The sequence below is a fragment of the Triticum aestivum genome, chromosome 5B (assembly GCF_018294505.1).
Source record: "Triticum aestivum cultivar Chinese Spring chromosome 5B, IWGSC CS RefSeq v2.1, whole genome shotgun sequence".
Lineage (NCBI taxonomy): Eukaryota > Viridiplantae > Streptophyta > Magnoliopsida > Poales > Poaceae > Triticum > Triticum aestivum.
In genome coordinates this window covers 675285504-675291103 of record NC_057807.1, presented here as the reverse complement: position 1 = coordinate 675291103, position 5600 = coordinate 675285504, and positions in this window count along the sequence as shown.

The window sequence follows — 5600 nt, the reverse complement described above, 5'->3', positions numbered from 1 at the left end:
GGATCCTAAACAAAACACGGTTGATGTGAAACCAACTGGATATTTATTGGCCCCGGTGCAACGCACGGGCAATTACCTATAACATAAAACATGTGTAGCACTCATTCTTCATCAAGTTGGAGCATGCAGATGAACCTGTCTCCTAATCGTGGGCTGCGCTTCTGATTGTTGTCCCCTAGTACTTCTCTGTGATTGTTCAGAATTTTGCTCCACTCTTTCACTATTAAGCATTCCTCGCTATTAGAAATCCTGAATGCACTAAAGTGCATTATAGGATATCTTGATCGTAAGCTAACAATTCTCATCTGACCTTTAGTCTCGATCCAATGAGGCACAACATTCAGCGGGAGTCCCTGTTGAAGAACATCGTATAGTAACATACTTAGCAATGAAGTTTAGCTTAAAAAATAATGTATGCAAAAGATGCACTGAGTACAAATAGTAAAAATCTTACCATCTTTCCTAAATAGATGTGACCATAGTTCAATACGAACACTATTGGTCGCACGTTTTGAGTAAATTTGAAAGTCCAGAAAAATAATTTGTCTTGACAGTATGAAGATCCTCAAGCCATGAAACATAATGACTTATCTCCTTACAGTTTAGTTCAGCCCCGGGACAGTAGTAGGTCGTGTCTACCAAGCGCTGGACATGTTTGCTTGATTGGAAATAAGCTATCAATAGAAATTAGTTGTCAACTATTTTTGAATAAACAATATCAAAGACATAAATATGGTTGAGAAACTCACATTTCGGTAGAATTGGAGGCGTCTGCACATCGACCCAAATGTCGGCATTACCTTCAATATCATCTTCTGGACGAATATCAAAGGTGATAACCATATCAGGCTCAAATGCATAAGTCTTGCATAGTGCTCGCCATGTTTTGCATCCAAAATATGTGTAGTTGTCTTTGTTGTATAATTTTGCTTGGAAAATATAACCATGCTCGGTCTTCAAATAAACTCTCTTTACCTCCATAGTAGTTGTCATAGAACTGAAACCTATCTTATCCAATACAAAAACTCTTACATGGCAGGGGATACGCTAGTAGAATAGTAAAAAAAATTAAGTTGAAGCAAATGAAGCAGATGTCATGCTTAATTATGAAAAAAGACTTGTCGTCATGACTTACTGTATCCACTTCAAGTTCTCGTCCAGCTTGATGCTGAAGCGCCTATCATCATCTAGGAAGATTCTGTCGCACAGGCCGCGCTCGTCTTCGCAGTCTTTGTAAATACCGACATCCTTTTCGTCGTCAAACATTTCCTATGTTCATAGTTAAAACATTAATTGAAAATCGATCGAAGACAACTACTAGGATACTCAACACACAAATCCGGGGCACTCGATATTTCCTACATATTCTGGCACAAGTCATGCCAAAATTCACGGAAAAATCCGGCATGATCTTTGCTAAAATAGGACATATCGAGCGCCTGAAATTTGCCGGAACAGAAATGAATCAACACTCCGGCAAAACATAGGCCACTCGGAGGTGTAACCTGCAAACATGACCGGCCACTTGGGCAAGCACATATCCTATTTGAGCAACACAAGATATACATTTCAAAATATCTTATAGGACTCAAATTAGCATGCATTCAATAAGCAAAAGTAAATCATCTCATGCATCCGTACATCATCGAATATTATCACTAATACATCCCGAATAGTATCATACATATAACATCACTAATACAACTAAAATCCTAGCACACGACGGGTATCGGCGCGTTCGGTGGACACCCACATAGAAGGAACCATCACGAGATCATAGCTCCAGTGAGATCCATGGAGAACCTGCCAGGTATTGGAGAACCTGTGCTCCAACGCAAACAAGTAGCGACGGATGTGCACATCCTCCTCATTGACGCGGTGATGCACCACCTCCGCGGGGTCCTCGAGCCTCTGGACCGTCACTGGTCGACGCGACCGCCACCAAAGAGGGTTCGGGTCAATGACAGGTTGTCTCCTCACCAACCTGCGCCTCTCGGTAGGTAGCGCCTCCCAGTACCACCCCGGCGGAGCCCACCCGGACATGGCCCATCTGGTCAAGCAGGTGTCGTCCTCCGCCGACTCGATGACGAGGATGCGGGATAGGCATCGTCCACGTCGATGCGGCAAAAATTGCTTTAACTAAAAAGATAGCAACAAGTTCTTACTAACTAGTTCTATTAATTCAACTAGTCTTACTAAAAATAAACTTACTATAAATAAAAATAAACTAGTACCTAATTAGTACATAGTTCTTACTAACTAATTAGTACCTAGGAACTACTGCCCTAATTACCATATAAGTATCCATTTTTTTAACTAGGGTTCATACTACCTAATTAAATAGGGTTAATACTAATTATAATTAACTAACTAGCATCAAAAATAGCCTAGGGTTCATACTAACTAGCACTAAATAGCTAGGGTTCATACTAACAGAGAGCAAAGAAGAGGGAAGGGAAGAGTGCTTACAGAGGGCGGGGAGAGAGATGGGGTTCGGGGAGACGGCGACACCGAGGCACGGCGAGGCGGGGTCGGGGGAGACGGCGGCGAGGTGGGGTCGGGGGAGACGACGGCGTGGCGGGTCGAGGGAGACGACAGCGAAGAGCGAGGGCAGGGGCTCCGACAAGGTCGAGGTCGAGGAGGAGGAGGAGGCACAGGCGCGTGACGACGTCGAGGGGCAGACTCCGGCGGAGAGCGAGGGCAGGGCCTCCAGCGAGGGCGAGGGCAGGGGCTCCGGCGGAGGCGACAAGGGGGAGAAGAGAGAGTGGGGAATTGGGGGAGGAAGCAGAGGAGAGGGAAGCCTGCGCCGGGGGTTAGGTGAAAATAGCTTTAACAATAGCGTGGGGAGAGAAAACGCGCTGCTGCTAAAATCCATAGTAGTAGCGCGGTTTTTAGAAGGGCGCTACTACTATACCTAGCATGTTGGGAACGATGTGGCAATTATAGTAGTAGCGCGTTTTGTTCCAATCGCGCTACTGCTAAGAGTATAACGGTAGCGCCCTTTGAGCCAATGCGCCACAGCTAAGTAGCAGTAGCACCTCATTTTAACATGCGCTACTGGTAAGATTTTGTGCATAAGGTTTTCCCTAGTAGTGCAAAGGCAACTTCGCAACCAAGAAAAGAAATCAGAGTAAAGTAGTGGCGATCTATTTTCTTGATGGGATAGTTAAGTTGAGCAGATACGAAAGTGTACCGCCTCTGGTGCGGCGCCGTGTATGCATCTGCTGAGAATTTGACGGTTCTATGGTAGCGATGGCTGTCGGCGGCGTGGAAGCATATCTAGGAGGGTAGACCGTCGCGGCAGAGCGCGGTGGATGAGACGGTCATAGGAGCGGTGCCGGCAAGGTGGACGACGGCGGGGATGAAGCGAGAGGACGAGATGCAAGGATCTCGGTCTGAAGCCGTGGATGAGAAAGGTCGATCTCTTGTAATGGACGGCGCGGCGGGGTATCAGCTCCGGCTTGGTGGAGGAGGACGGTGGTGGATGGGGTGGCGGACGGAGGAGGCTAGGGTGGAGAGGGTGTTTTGGCGCCCACAGAGTACGAATGGGGAAAAGGAAGGTAGAGAGGAGGGGGAACCATGCATTTGGGGCTTGCTTGTCTCAAATGCGAGGAAATTTACAAACTTAGCCCCCGTTTCAAATTTCCTATATCACAATAATATTAGTCGGTTGGGGATAGGACGGTAATCTTGCATACACCGAATATTTGCCGACGAGAGTTTGTTTTTGGTGCCCACTGTGTATGAATCCGGGAGGGAGTCGATTTTGGCCGAGGACACACTGTGTTTTGGCGCCCACCGTGTATGAATCCGGGTGAGAGGCGGTTATGTCACGTTTGGGTGAAATTACAAATCTACCCCTATCGAAACCTATAGAAATCCAGCAGATAGGCTTTGCGCGGCAGGGATAGGCAGTAGTAATTTCCATCTCGCAGATTTTGGTTTCGGGCGGTTACTGCGACTTTCCCCGCTTCGTTTAAATTTTGCAGAGTGCATGTTTACCGTGCCAACTCAATTCGAATCCCGTTTGTATTATATTTTTTTGGGCGGGATCCATTTTTGATTGGAATTAAATTCTATATACATCATTTTTTTATATATACTTTCAAAAGCACAACAAAGAATTCTGCTCCTTTATATGTATAATATGATTTACAAATACAATGATATCAAAATCATAAGGTTGAATTCAAAAAATTTAAACCAAATTATGTTCTACTAAAATGTATGGATCAGTAATATCTACATATTAAATAACATAGATGCGCGTGAATTCATATGAGTATGCATGTTTGATAGATCAATTTTGGTTCGAGTATGGATTACATGTATCATCATCTTGCATTCAAATATTTGAATCCCTTTTATGTTCACTCCTTTCACGCCCATCTCTCTCGCATGCATGCTCCTTCATCTAGCTATCACTCTCTTTTCTCCAGCTCACCCGCACGCTCACTTCATGTTTCTCCTATCCTCGCAAACATGGTCTCTCGACGTCTCCCTTGAGAAGTGTCACACTCTCCCTATCATTATGCATTAGACGGTTTTCATTACCTCTCACGTCTCTACTATTCTCTGGTATCACTCGGTATCTAAGCTTTCTTTTTCACCGCCACACACACAGTCTCCACTCATCTTTCACTTTGTATTTCTCTCTATGGGATTCTCTCACACACCCTATATGTCTCTGGATATGACTCATACCACTAAAATTACTCTCTCTCTCTCCTGTAGACACAACATCTGTTGCGGTCTCCTTTTCGTCTTCATCCTAGACTGACATTATTCATTTGTTTACCGATCAGACAAACTCCCCCCCCCTCTCTCTCTCTCACACACACACAACTCTTGCTTCCACTCCCCTTCCCGACTACCGTCTCTCTCTCACACACAAAACTCTCGCTTTCGCACCCCCGACTCGTATTTCTCTCACAAACATTTATCGACTAGCCTCTAGATAGGTTTATACACCCGCACACTCGTGCTTCCACTATCGCATACATGTCTCTCTCCCGCTCCCTGTATCTATGTAGATTTTTCTTCCCTTCTTGAGACATGCCCTATCGATCATGCACACAGACACTATCACCTCATTTTTAAGCTGATACCTCTCGCGCACACACTCTTTATGTCTTTGTCACACATGCACTCCGTCCTCCTCCTCTCTCTCTCTCTCACACACACATGGGCTTTTTGCAACAACTAGCAAGATCCCATGCATTGCACGGAACATCAAGATACATTTGTATGAGTAGTTTATCTTGTGGGGGGAAAAGATGAACAAGGGAAGGCCTTATTTGCAAATGTGGAGGGGTGTGGGTATCTTTTTGCCAAATTGCCATAGTTTCCTTCCTATCTGTCAGCTATAGATCGGGCAGCATATATTGCAGGATGGCAGGCACACGATCATCACCGACTATGCTTTTTATAAGAGTAGGGATAAAAACAGAGTTGGTGATGACGGTGGACCTGCCATCCTGCAATGTAGGCCGTCCGATTTATATCTGACGGATAGGAAGGAAAATATAGCAATTTACCTGCACTCCTCACCACATTTGCAAATAAGGCCTTCCCACGTTCATCCTTTTATCCCACAAGAT